Consider the following 13,912-nt stretch of genomic DNA (forward strand, 5'->3'; position numbering starts at 1 on the left):
CCAGGCGAGAGGACAGAGCGCCGTTTTGTAAACATAAGTATTCTAGGGCAAGTGCATTGCGCATACGCTCCGTGGGCCGTCGAGGCAAATGCAATGGCAACAAACATGACAGGAAAAGAGACAAGCAACAACAGGTAAGAGGCAGCAGAGGTAAATGTGGGAGAAAGGAGAAATGTTAAAAACAACGATCGCACATGCCACAAACCTCTACCATATATATAAATACATATGTATTTATGTATGTATATGTATATATATATGTATATATGTATGTATTTGCACACATCACACATACGCACCGTGTGGCCGTTCGCTGTGGTCAGTCACCGTTTGCTGAGTTGCGGCTGAGATGCGTCTTGGCCAACTGCTTTCCACAGCGCAAACTAAACGAATGAATTTTGTTTTTGTTGCAGTTTTTAGTATTCTAGTCTATCTAGCCCGTCCGTCCACCTAACTGACTGTCTGACTGTCTCTCTATCTATCTATCTATCTATTTTTTTTGCTCTCACAGCTTGTGTGTGTGTTTGTGTTTTTGTACTGTTGCCAGACGGCGACTGCGACCGCCATCGCGGCCGAGACCGAGACCGAGACCTTCGTCGCCGATTAGAATGCAATTAGTGGCAACAGCAGCAACATCAACAACAACAACAACAACAACAACAACAGCAACAACAACAAAAACAGCAACAGCTACAACAATAATAATAATAATAATATTAACAAAACTCCACAAAGTTCTAAACAAACACAAAACATTGCATTGAGCTTCAATTTCAATTTCAATTTCAATTCCAATTTATTTGAGTTTGTGACTTGTGTTGTGTACTACGCATTCGATGCGAATCAATTTGTTTTTTTTTTTTTGTTTTTAATTTTTTTGTAATTTTTTTTTATATTATTATTTTTATTATTTACCTGCTGTTAGTTAATACTTGGTTTTTTTTTAATCACTTATAATAGCTTCCGCTTTTGACGGACAGAGTTAACTTATTTGCTTGTTTGTTTTTGTGTTTTTTTTTTTTTTTTATTATATTTTTTGTTAGCTTTTGTTTTTTGTTTTTTTATGATCATTTAAACAACAATCGTAAGAATAATTGCTTGCATAGCATATTATTTATGTGAAATGCGTGCGAGAGAGCTTTAAAGTTGACGGAAAAAACTGCGACAAGCCGTTTGTCTTTTTATTTTTGTTTTATAATTTTTATTTTAGCCTCCGTTTTCTTTGCTTAGCCCAGTTTGTGTGTGTGTGTGTGTGTTTTTTTTTTATTTTTATTATATTTCTACTGTCATATTTTATTTCTGCGCTGTACTTCATCTTGGTTTTTCGCTCATCCGTCGATTAGCAGCTCCAAGGTTTATTTGTGTTTCGGGATGGCCAAAAAGTGCTTTGTCTCTTGTTGGTTTTGTTTGCGCAGTTGGCATTTAGAATCTTATTGGATTAAGCTGCTCTGATAAAAGTGCTCGGCAGTTGGCTGTGATGGTAATGTGGACAGGGCTTGGCCCCGGCAAATATATATATGCATATATGTATGTATGTATTTATGTTTGCTCAGGCGGCACTTGCGAATTGCCTTGTCATGCATATTGCCACCTGTTGCTCGATTGCCTATCCGGGATTTGGCCATTTTTAGCTGCTTAATGTTGCTTTTTACGACTTACGCCTCCTTGTTTTTCAATGCAAATTAATCACATTTTTTCCCTTTGTGTTACAGCCGAGTTCTTAAGTCGTTTATTATTGCTGGTCATTAAGTGTTCAGTTTGTTCAGTCAGGCTTCGCACAGTTCGCTTCAAGCTTCAATTTCAATTGCGCTACGTTTCATATTGGTCTTATTTGGTTTTTATTTGTATTTTCATATTTCTGCCCTCTCATTGGCGTCTCATTTGTAACAACTGTCAAGCCAAAATGATGCTAATGAGCTAACCCAACAAATGACACAGCCTCACCCAACCCCCGCCTGCGGCGCACAGATGCTAACTATTGCCACGTTATGTGTTGGCCCGGGGAAAAGCCCAATTGATTTAGCCCACGCCTGATATGCGTAGTTTATAATTCGATTGCCAGTTGAAAAAGCAAAAAGAAATCAAAATCCATAATAATAATAAAAATATTACCTATTTTGAATGTATGCCATGGGTAATATTTCGACAACTTGCTATAAATTGAGGTTATGGCAAGCTGCAAATGTTAAGTAGCCCATGTTAAGTAGTCTATGCTAAGCTGCTTATGTTAAGACACCTATGTTAAGTAGTCTCTGTAAAGCTGCCAATGTCAAGCTGCATATGTTAAGTAGCCCATGTTAAACGGTCTATGTAAATCAGTCTATGTCAAGCTGCCTATGTTAAGTAGTCTATCTCAAGCAATACATCTCTAGCTGCCTATGTTAGCTAGTGCTGTTAAGTGTTACACTCTGTTATGCTCTGTTTGACACATAACCATATTGATTTCCATTTGTTCTTCTTTGAATTGATAGCGTCATATAAACCAAATTAGATTCAATAAACTGCGAGTCAGCCCGAAAGGGAAGTACTTGAGGAATAATCTGCGTGACTCGAGATTCATTCACACTCTACTTATCATATGAATAAATATCTGAATATAGCGAGTGCGTGACTAATAGGCGCTGTATCTGTAGCTGTTATGAAATGCGAAACCTTATCAGACGATTCGGTGCAAAGTGATCTTCATATTGCGCCTCGGTACGCCTCACCTCGACTGACTGGCCCCAGCCTCATCAGCTGGTTAAACGTGGCAGTTGCCACTAACTTTGGACGGTCATGAGGCTAGGGCCTCGCGACGTCTTATCGTCGTCAGCGGCAATTATTTGGCTATAAATAACAATAAAGGTTTGGCCGTAAACGCGGGCAGCTCTTATCATAAACATCATCAACAGCAACATCAAAATCAACATCAACATCATTATCATAGTCATTGTCAGCGTCATAATGATTGCTGCCGGTTCAGACAGTTGCCAGTTGTTGTTGTTGTTGTTGTTGCTTTTGTTGTTGCTGTTGTTGTTCTTGTTGTTTTGAGGTGAAAGCCGTGACCCGTTGAAAGACTCACAAGCTCCCAAGATTCCCAGTTGCAGCCAGCTATGGAAAATTACCAAGTTCGGCGGTTTTCCGAGTGCCTTGAATTCCATTCTAAGGTCGCGTTCGCCTTCGCGTTCGCATTTAATGTTAATTTCGTTTACAAAGAAAACAAAACGAAAAGGAAAAAATATAAATAAATATTACAATAAAATAAATAAAAAAACAAGTTTCCGATCAGGGCTGCTGTGTATGTTGCCTGTGTTATTGTTTTTGTTTTTTGTTTTTGGAATTTTTTCGGATTGGCCGCTTATGCAATCTGGACTGGAGAGTCCCGAAATGGCAGTCGCAGCTGCAGCCACAATATTAGTGTACACTAGTCAACAAAAGAGCTGCTGCTGAGCACTTCTGGCTGGCCTGAGTCGTTGGCCCAAACAACAAGTCCAATTGGCATTTTAGAACGCGTCTGGCTTGCAGCAAGGCGTACACTTAGAGAAATATGCAGAAACTCTATGCTCAAATCAAGCTGAAATGTTGTGTACACCAATTTAATGATGGATTTCTTATTTTCTAAGCCGCGTACGCTCAGAGAAATTGACAGAAACTTTGTTAGCAGATCACAATCAAATGTTGTCTACAGAAATTTTCATATTAAACCTTAATTGTTTCATATTATAATATATATTTATTTGGATATTTTCTAGTTCTTGTTTTTTTCTTTCTGTCTATTAAAACAGTTAAAGACCTATAATAGAAATACCCATATCAGTCAAAATCAGAGATAACATAAAAAATCATTTATGTGAAAAGGAAAACATTTGGCTTAGAATAAAGCTGCATGTTTTCTTCAAGTATACGAAGTTGAAGTTCTTCTAGAACTATTACAGAACTCTTGAATTAGGATTTATTATGTTGCTTTAATGCTATGAATTATCAAGAACTTATCTATGTGTTGTGGCACGTTTTTAGCTAGAGTTAGATTTGATTGAAAGAAAAAATCGAAAGTCCCAAATTTGAACACGAAGTTTTTTCTTCGAGTGTACACTTCTAATTAAACATGTTTAGCGCGGGTTCTCCAAATAGCAATTACCTGACCATTTCGATATTCTTGTACGATTTGAGCTGATAATGTTAAATGCTTTGGACACGTTCGAGTGCTTAAGTGAAAATTGTCGAGTGTGCCAACTTAAGGCTAAAACCTTTCGCATTTGCTTGATCTGCATATACTATATACACATACATATGTCTGAGTTGTGGTTTTTGTCAGCCTATTAGACTGATTAGCCATCAAATTGTTGATATTCATAGTTGTTGTTTTTGTTTTCTTTCCTTTTTTGGGTTATTTGACATGCTAATTAGCGGCTGGCAGCCGTCTTTATAATGTGATTTCATTGATTTCTTTTTTAAGATATGCACGACGTCTATTGTTAAAATTCGTTCATGTTGTTCAATGATGTTGCCCGATTTTCAAGGCATATCTCGGCAAGTCAATTGGCAACATTCGACTCTTAATGAAGTGATAACATGCGGGTAAACTAGCTGCAAAGAAGCTGAAAAGAATCTCAGCCGCTCCAGTTTTGTTGTTTTTACTACCTGCCTGCCTAGGTACCCAGACTGCCTGCCTGCCTACCTGGCTGCAAGTGAGCATAAATTATTTGCAAATTATATTAACGGGCATGTTCAAATATTTGTACGCTTGTTTGGCACCTGCCGTACCAAAGAGGCGGACGTGGACGTAGACTCAGGCGCAGGCGCAGGCGCACATGGCGTATGAGTAATAAAGTCAATCTGCCAACTGCTGCTGCTGCTGCCGCTGCTCATCATCATCAACAACAGCAGCAGCAGCAGCAGGCGGCGGCATTGTGTAAACGATCGCTGCGATAACAAGCCCAACAATCAGACAGAGAGACAAAAATGATTATCAACATTTTGCCACAACAACCACACGTCATCAGCCAGAAACAGTGCGAAGGAGTCGTCGACGTTGTTGTCAAGAAATTGCGCAAAATGTGCACAAAAAATTAATAACAACAAAAGGCAAACAAACAGCAACAAGCACAAGGCTTATTTCAGGCCAAAAAATAAAAAGGGCGAAAGTTATTTTGTTGTGCAAAATGCATGTGTGCAAAAAGTAATATGTAAATACAATTATAAATAACAGATAGAATATATTTGAATATAAATATATGTATATATACGCATCTTGTTATAATATGTTTTAATTAAAATGCACTTTGTCGAACACAATACGTAATAACAAAAAGTGCAACAAATTATAAATGCATGTTATTTTCATTGCAAATTTGGCAAGAGGCAAGGAGAATGTGACGCAAAGCCAGACTGAAAAATACCCTAGGCATATGTGGCAAATACCCTTTGATAACAAAACATATTTTTAAGTTCATTTAATGGCTAATGCGTATATAGAACAATTTCATATTTATATTAAACAGAGAAGAGTTATGCGCATTAACAGAGCTGCTTAACAGAGCTGCTTAACAGAGCTTAAAGCTGTTATACAACAGTGCTGATTTATGACAATGTTAATAAATAATATGCGTACTTCTTCTTTCACTAATAATTCTTCATTTGTTTGCTATTTAATTATTTATAATGATTAACAGTGATTTACTTTAAATATATTGAAAAATGTCCACAAATTAAAAAATTGCCTTTTCACGGGCTGTTAAATTGATCATTCGCTGAATTCAAACTGTCAGCTGCCAAATAAATTCACAGTGAGCCAAACAATGAATTGTGGCTAAAATCTAAATATAAATCGCATATGATATTTATTAGGCAGCTTATAGATAATCCTTTTGTTTATATATAAACATATATGAAGCCCATGAAAATTGCATTTTAAATAAAAAATATTTAATTGGAAAATCTTGTAGACTTTTTGCAACAGAAAATATTTTGCAAAAAACTATATTCATTTTGACTAAAGAAGAACTAAAGTTTGGACCACCCGACGGATGATCAATATATGTATATATAAATTCCTTTACTGTACATTTTCGGCCAATTTCGGTTATAAACAATTCGTTTATTATTTTAACAAGACAGTTTTAAATAAATAAAATGATTGAGCATAATTGACACAAAATGTGTTTCTATAAAACTTAACTTATAATATATTAATTATAATATAATATATTAATGTATATTACATTTTATGTAATTTTTAGGCAAATTAAAAAGAGCTTATTTTAGTTATCTTTGGGTTAGGCTTGGAAGATATATTTGTATATAGTTATGTGCAGTTAGAAATTGTTAACTTATTTTATGCAATGCGCAGTGCGAATTCTGTTATTAACGTCGCAGTTGGCGTCGCTGTCGCAGCTGGCGCCGCAGTTGCTATAAATAATTAAAAAGTTTGCGCGCCCGTCAAATTGTTTGTTTGTCTGCTGTTTTGTATCTTCGTACGAGTATCTGCAACTGCTATATGTGAGAGTGTATGCGCGCTGAGTGTGTGTGTGTGTGTGTGTTTGGCGATTTTGCGGAAGTGCATTGATTTTCCACTCAAGTAGGCACTTGACTCGACTGTCGCAATTATTGTAGAAATAATTTTCTCACCTTTTTGTCGCTCTCCAAAAAATGCAAATTAGTTTTAGTTTAGTTTGTTTTTTTTTTTCGCAGTTGTAACATTTAATTAGAACTTTGTTTGCGTGTGTATGTTTTTTGAGGTGATTTGTTATCGTCAGCATGTATTTATGCAAATTGTCTTGGAAGTGTACAATTTACAGCGGCGGAAATCCGCTCGAAACTTCACAAGTAAAAAATAGAAAAAAAAAACACATTTATCTATCTATTGGACTTTGAATTTTGAGTCGCATTATGGGCGCATCTTCAAGCAAATCGAAAACTGAAACTGAAACTGGAACGTCGCGAGCAGTGAAAGTTTTCTATGCTGATTTTGGTTGTTGTTGTTGTTGTTTTGGAGCTGTTTAAGCCTAGGCTCAGCTGAAGGGGAGTTGTGTGTGTGTGCAGGTGGGTTGGTTTTTTTGTGGTCACATCTGCCCTGTGGTTGGGCATTGAAAAACTGCGCATGTGCGTTGAGCGCTTAAATAACCAGACAGACAGCTCATGCAGCCGCGCATGCCAACGACAACAGCTAAATCAACAGCGGACGTATCCATAAGATACATTCGCACTCGCCTTCGCACTGGCAATTCGCATTCGCACTAGCGGCTGCTCCATTGGGCGTCACATGGCCACATTTGGGCAATGGGCTATCGATACGATCCGAGCCAGCGTTGAGCAGCAGCTCCAACCCGCCCTCCCTTCGGCCTTGCTTTGGTTAATTGCAAAACAATTAAAACGCTGCGGCAGCTGCCCACAAATCTGCGGCTGCTATTATTATTATTTTCACTATTATTATTATTATTCTTATAATTATTATTATTTTTATTCTGATTATTATTATTTAAACTTTTGTGCGAATCTTTGAGGCAAAGCGTCTGAACTGATGTCCAGATGTCAATTACGCTGGGCTATGATGGGGTGGGGTGACTCGACATACGCGACTGCCGAACAGCCCGAAATTGTAGTGTATTGTAGTTAAAGGGCGTTGCACACATTTCCTTTCTTTATTTTTTATTTATTTTTTGGGCATTTAAAATTTGCATGCGCTTAGGCAAAGCAATTTATTTGTTGTTGTATACTTATTTATTTATATTTTGTTTATTTCCTTTTTGTTGGTTTACTCTATTTTTATGGGTTTTTTGTTTATGAACTCACTGCACAGCGCGCGTGCTGTCGCCGCCTGTGCCCCACACCAGCTAACCACCCCACTAGCCACCAATGTGTGTGTGTGTGTGTGTGTGTGTGTGTGTGTGTGTGTGGCAGTGGGTGTTTCTCTGTTTTCATTAGAACTGTTTGATAATATACTTAGAGTTAGTTGAGACGCGGCGTTATTTATGGTTTCTGTTACTAAAACACACTATGTGCAATATTGCACATTGCAATGTTTGTTTATTATTGTTATTTGTGCTTTGGTTTCATTTTTCTTTTATTTTTTTGCATTTTACGCTCAAGACTGCCGCTCTTATACTCAGCAGTCTAATACTGCTTGCATTTTCATTATGTTATGCCAACTTATAATAGCTGCAGCATAAAATTAGCATTTGCATTTGCTGCCGCCTCTTATGTGCGCTCTCTTATATTAACATTCGGTTCTGCGCTATTTATGCTAAGTATTTAACAAAGTCAAAATGTAAATGTAATGGCAATTACAGTACGCAACTTACCGTTTCCACAACTCTTATACGTGTGCGAGAGCGCGAGCCAGTTACGCGTCTCAAAGTGTGCGTGTGTTTGTGTCTGTGTGTGTGTGCGCGAAAAGCTCAAACAGGATGCGCGGCTTTGGGAAAAAAAATACACTTCCGTCTTGAATTTGTTTTGAGCTTTATGGTTTTTGTTTTTTTTTTTTTATGGTTGTTTATCGTTTTGTATTTTATTATTTCTTTAAATTATTTATGATACTTTTAAATATGTATTTTTGTACTTGCAGTCAAGTGTTATGTAATGTTTGTTGCTTTCAAATTTTGTTGCAAAATTTATCTCTTTGCGGCGTGCGAAACCGAAAAATGCTTGTTCTTAATTTACAGGAAGCGAGGCTCAGTTGGCGGGGGCGAGTAGTTTACATTTCCGTTCAATTTTCAAAATGTCAAATTGTAAAAAAAAAGTTTTCTTAATTTTTGTTGATGATAGTCTCTTATAAAGTCTGCCAATAATTATTGCGCAGGACGTGCAAAAATAAATTGTTGTTGCTTGCGGTCCGCAAAGTTATTGTGGAATATTAAAGAAAACCGAAAAAAAAGGTTTATCTGATGTTAAAGTTTATTTTATTTTATATTTTTTTTGGAATTGTCACAGCCGCAGAATTAAGCCTTTCTGTATTGAGTTTTTCTTTATTTGGTTTTTTTTTGGTAACAAAAAACACGACCAACTCGAAAACGCACTAAAACGGTATTAAAAGCCGAGACTAAATTTTACTTTGCAAGTAATTTACAATGGGACTTGAAGCGGCGCGCAAGCCGAGCGCGCGACAGAGAGAAACGAGCGAGACACGAGCTCAACACGAACGCGACACGAGAGAGCAGACGACGACGACGACGACGACGAAACGATGCTTTCGTATGTGGAGTTCACTTCACTTTTTGCACTTGTCGCTGCCCTGCGGGGGTGCTTGTGATGGGGCTGGGGGCGGGGGCCCTGCGCTGCGCCGCTGCGTTGGAAATTTGCGTTTTGGCAGAGATGCGGCCAGATAACTCTGGCACTGACAACGTGCCCAAAAAACAGCTGCTCGTTATCGTAGATCGTTGCTCGATGTTCGGGTGGAGCGTGTTTGGAGCGTGGAGCGTGTGTGTGGAGCGACGGCAGCTGTTGTTGGCGTTCGGCTTGGGAATGATGTTGGCTTAAAGCCAGCCGCTACGTAATATACGCTCAGATCCTGTTTGCACGCCGTCAACGTCAGCGTCGCGGCGTAGCTGCAGCAGCAGCAGCAGCAGCTGTTTGCGCTGCGCCGGCGCCGAGAGAGCGCCACAATGGGAGAGAGAGAGGGAGTAAATTAACCGAAGCTGCAGCTTCATAGTAATCGTAAGCTTTTCGCGGCTCTATTCGTGGTATGTGTGGGTGAGCGTGCTGCGCACGCTGCGTCGCAGCTGCTGTTGCCGTCGCTGGCTGCGCAGCATCGTTGCCGCTTCGAACTTGCTTCAAACTTGCTCGATGCTGTTGACGTTTGTTGCCTGTCTTGTTGTTGGTGGCGAGGAAGTGGGGCGTGGGGCGTGGGGCGTGGGACTGACACATTTCAGCCAATCGCACGAGCGGCGCTTTTCAACTTTCATTAGAAATTGCGATTCAGCCACGCCTCCTCAAATGGTTGTGACTTTGTGTGTGTGTGTGTGTGTGTGTGTGTACTCCTTGATCTTGGTCTGGGTCTGGGTCTGGGTCTCGGTCTCTGTCTCGGTGGATTGGCAGCGACGTCGCCGCTGTCGTTTAGCATGTCTTAATGCAATAATTAAATAATAATTGCTGTTAATGAAAAACGATTTGCATGCCGCGATTGATAAATCGTAAATCGTAAATCGCTATATCCCCATCTCGTTCCCTCGCTTCCCGCAGTTTGTGTGTCACTGTCAGAGCCTGCGTCAATTGTTGAATGCAAAACCCAGCAAACAAACGAGAAAACAAAAGCAGGCGCAGACGCTGCATCAGCGGTAGCAGCAGCAGCTGCAGCAGCAGCAGCAGCAGTAGCCGCATTTAACAAAAGCCCCACCAAACAAGCCATAACATACTCATGAAACAACAACAACAACAACAACAACATTGACAAACAACTGGCCATTTTATTGTTTCATTTTTTAATTTATTAATTATTTATTTGTTTGCTTAAATGAACCGACGTCGTTGTCGCTTTTGGCTTCGCTTTTCGTCATCTTTTGTCATCGCCGTCAGCAAACGTCACGAGCGTTTCAAGCGCAGCTAAAAGTATCCATACATACACACATCTATATATATATGGATATATGTATATATATATATTGCTGTTTATCTATATTTCTATAGCTCATCTGTTTGCTGTTTTTTTGCATTGTCTATTCACAGTGTGTCAGCTTATTTGGCTTTCGTTAATTGCTGCCGAAATGTCACTCTTATACTCGTTAACAGTTCTCGCCCTGGCTGCTGTTGCTGCTGCTATTTTTCTACATTTTGTTCTTTCATTTCCCTTATTTTTCTTTCGTTTATTTTTAGTTTTTTTTTTTTCGCAAGGTTTTGCTTTGAATACAAAGCTCGTCTACACTGATTTATAATAGTAATAATGCATCCCCGAAATTCGTAGATAAGGTCTTATACTAGGGAAAAGTTTTACAATTGAGAACCTAAAATAAAAAAATCTTTATTTTGCGCAACTTTTGCTCTTGAATATAATTTTTAGATTAGTTTTAGAATGATTTAGACACAAGACACATATCATTTTTGTCTTAAAAAAATCTTTAATTTTTCGCTCAATTAATATGCCCTTTCGTGTTTTTTTTTTTATATTTGCTTAAATTATTTTATTTATATTAGCTTATATTTTATCAGCAGCGTTAAGCATTATTTGTTGCTTTACACTATGACACATTTTACGCTCTGCTACCAGCTGTTATACTATATATCGTCTATTTTCAGCATGCGAGCAAGGCTTTTTGCGCATCCTCAACTCTTATACTAAGTGAACCTTATGCAAACGGGTGCATGTTTGCTGCGTCTTATACAACTTGTATCTTTTATTAGTTTTGGGTTGTTCTTATCAGCTTTTGATTGATTCTAATAAAGTGCTTAACAAAGTCTTCTACGCTTATGTAAGTCTTCTATTTTTTGGTTGCAGCGAGACTTAAGCATATATGTATATATGCATATATATATGTAAATATAGATACACATATGACGTATACGCAGTGTGAATTAGTTTATTAATTGCTAATTTATTTATGAGACAGTTGGCGCGATTCAATTTACGAACGGCCTCTTTCAATTAGATTGCGAAAAATCTGCACAAATCTGCTCCAAGCCGCAACAGGCGTCCAGTCTGCGCCGGAGCAGACACGTATCCCACAGCACGTGACGCACTCGTTGGGATTGTGCGCATTGGGATGGTTTTATGGAGGCTGTGGGCAGGGGCGCCTAGTAAATGCCTCAACTTAAATAATATTTGCAACAATTTTCATTCACGGCATATTGATATATTTGTATATCGTATATAAGCATATGTATCGCTCGTTAATTGGCCGAGCTGAACACGTGCACAGACCTAGAGTCCAGTTTAGCACATTAATCAAATCTGAGGCATTGCATAATTGCTATGAGAAAGGAATTAATTTGTATATAATTATGATATGCACTCAGACAGAGAGTTGAGTGTCATTTTAGCTGACTAAGAACGAGTTGCACAGTTAAAATTTAATGTATACACAAAACACATATCTATATGGTATATATATATATCTTAACAGATACATTTGTGAGTGTGTGTATCTATGCGCCTTTGCGCCACAACAAAATGCAAATCATTTTTACGAGTACCGCAATTGCTCGTAAATTGTCGCTTCTTAGAGAAGTGAAGGCAACAACGAATTTGCCTGCTGTTTGCCATTGGGCTTAACGCATTGTAAATACCCTAACATCTGTCGAGCTGAGCAACAACAATTCCCATTATTTATTTATATTTATTATCATTTTTCTTTTACGTTTTTTTAGTTCTATTTCTGATGCATTGTTTGTTTGAAGAACACAGCATTTTTTACTTTCCACTACTTATATAGAAATTTGAGATAATTTCTTCTTTTTTTTTTAACTATCACTATGATTATTTCTTTGTAGTTCTGAAGTACAGCGTATTTCGTTCATATTCTGCTTAATTAAAAAGAAATTATTTAAGCTTTTTATTGATAATTTTCTGAACCGATATTTGCAAAATCTATCCTATACTGAAGAAAACGAACCACCGCTTAAGTTATTTTGTGGCTTTGTTAATAGTTATATAAAAAAAAATTAAAATTATAAACAATACAAAATTAGAAAAACTTACAGCTGTATAAACGGTTATTTAAACATAAAAAGTAGAAAATAATTTTGCATTGCCTACATTTATGCTAAAAGGATTAAGAATCTATTGAGACAATCGATTGTTTAACAGCTGTTATCCTAACAGGATTGGTTTACATAAACAGTACCGATATGTAAAATCACAGTTAAGATGTATTTCTTATATAGTTCACCCAAACGGTTTTTAATTAAGGAGCTTTTAAAGATGGTTTCTAGCCAGAAAACAGTCAAATTTTTCCATAGTGCAATAGGCGCATATGTATAAGGGTGTATGTGTGTGAAAAGCTGTGCTTACAGCTTTTGCAGTTGGTAGAGAGCTTCTGACTGCGCTAAATACAGGGCATATCGTAGTCGAGCATTGTTTTGTGTTGTGCGTTTAGGCAGCTGGTTGACAGGCAACATATATAAACACTGCATAAATCATGATTGTGGAAAATCCACGATCTCGACAGTGCGATAATATGGGTCAACTGCTATATAACCGCCTGGCGCTATGCTCTCTCTCTCTCTCTCTCTCTCTCTCTCTCTCTCTCTGCTCTACTCTGCCGCAGCGGCTGCCGACGTTGCAGTTGACAAAGTTGTCGCCGTCGTCTGTTTACCTTAGCACCCAACTACCGCACTTGAATTTTTAATAACCTTTTCAAGTTCACTGTTAGCATGCAATGGTGTGTGTGCGGGTGTGGGTGTGCGGGTGTGTGTGTGTGTGTGCCTGATAGCTGTGCTGTCAACTTTAACGCTGTCAGCTGCGGCTGGCTATCAGTCAGGCCAAGTTAACTTGGGCTTAGAGGGGTGCGGAGGGGTTGGTTGGTCTATTGACTTAGCACCAGCTCTACATGCAAATGCGTGTTAGATACAGATACAGTTACGCACACACACACACACATACATATATATATGGAATGTACTAGATGCCTGGCTTTCCATATTCACTCAGCGCCAATTAAAAATATAAAGAAACCAAAAGCAAATATTTGAACATCTGCTGCAACATTTTGTTTTTCGATTTATATTTGTTTTACTTTTTATTAAATGCAAAATAATAAAGTAACTATTTCTATCCATATTACTGTTATTTGCGGCACTGTTGCAACACGCACTTATAATTAAATCAATTAATGTGAAGAACAAAGACTACAGACAAACTCGTCCGCTTGCGCCTTCAGTTAAACAAAGCCAATTAACACTTGGCTCCCAGCTGCCAGACTTTGGAAACCGATCCATGCCGGAAAATATTGGATTCTGGCAGCTACCCATTTCACCATGAAAAGCTATAGAAAAACTGCGCAAAAGC

General features: G+C 38.1%; 1 protein-coding gene across 1 annotated transcript in view; it reads right to left on the minus strand.

Annotated features, from left to right (window-relative positions):
• Positions 1 to 9,426, minus strand: part of LOC135440031 (UNC93-like protein) — a 30,178-nt gene extending 20,752 nt beyond the window's left edge. The window contains exon 1 of the mRNA XM_064698993.1: positions 8,280 to 9,426. The gene's annotated coding sequence lies outside the window, so the exon portion shown is untranslated. The remainder of the gene's footprint in view (positions 1 to 8,279) is intronic.
• Positions 9,427 to 13,912: the final 4,486 nt, after the last annotated feature.

The sequence above is a fragment of the Drosophila montana genome, unplaced genomic scaffold, assembly GCF_035044405.1.
Source record: "Drosophila montana isolate Dmon_TW-CO22-7 unplaced genomic scaffold, ASM3504440v1 contig_1624_1, whole genome shotgun sequence".
NCBI lineage: Eukaryota > Metazoa > Arthropoda > Insecta > Diptera > Drosophilidae > Drosophila > Drosophila montana.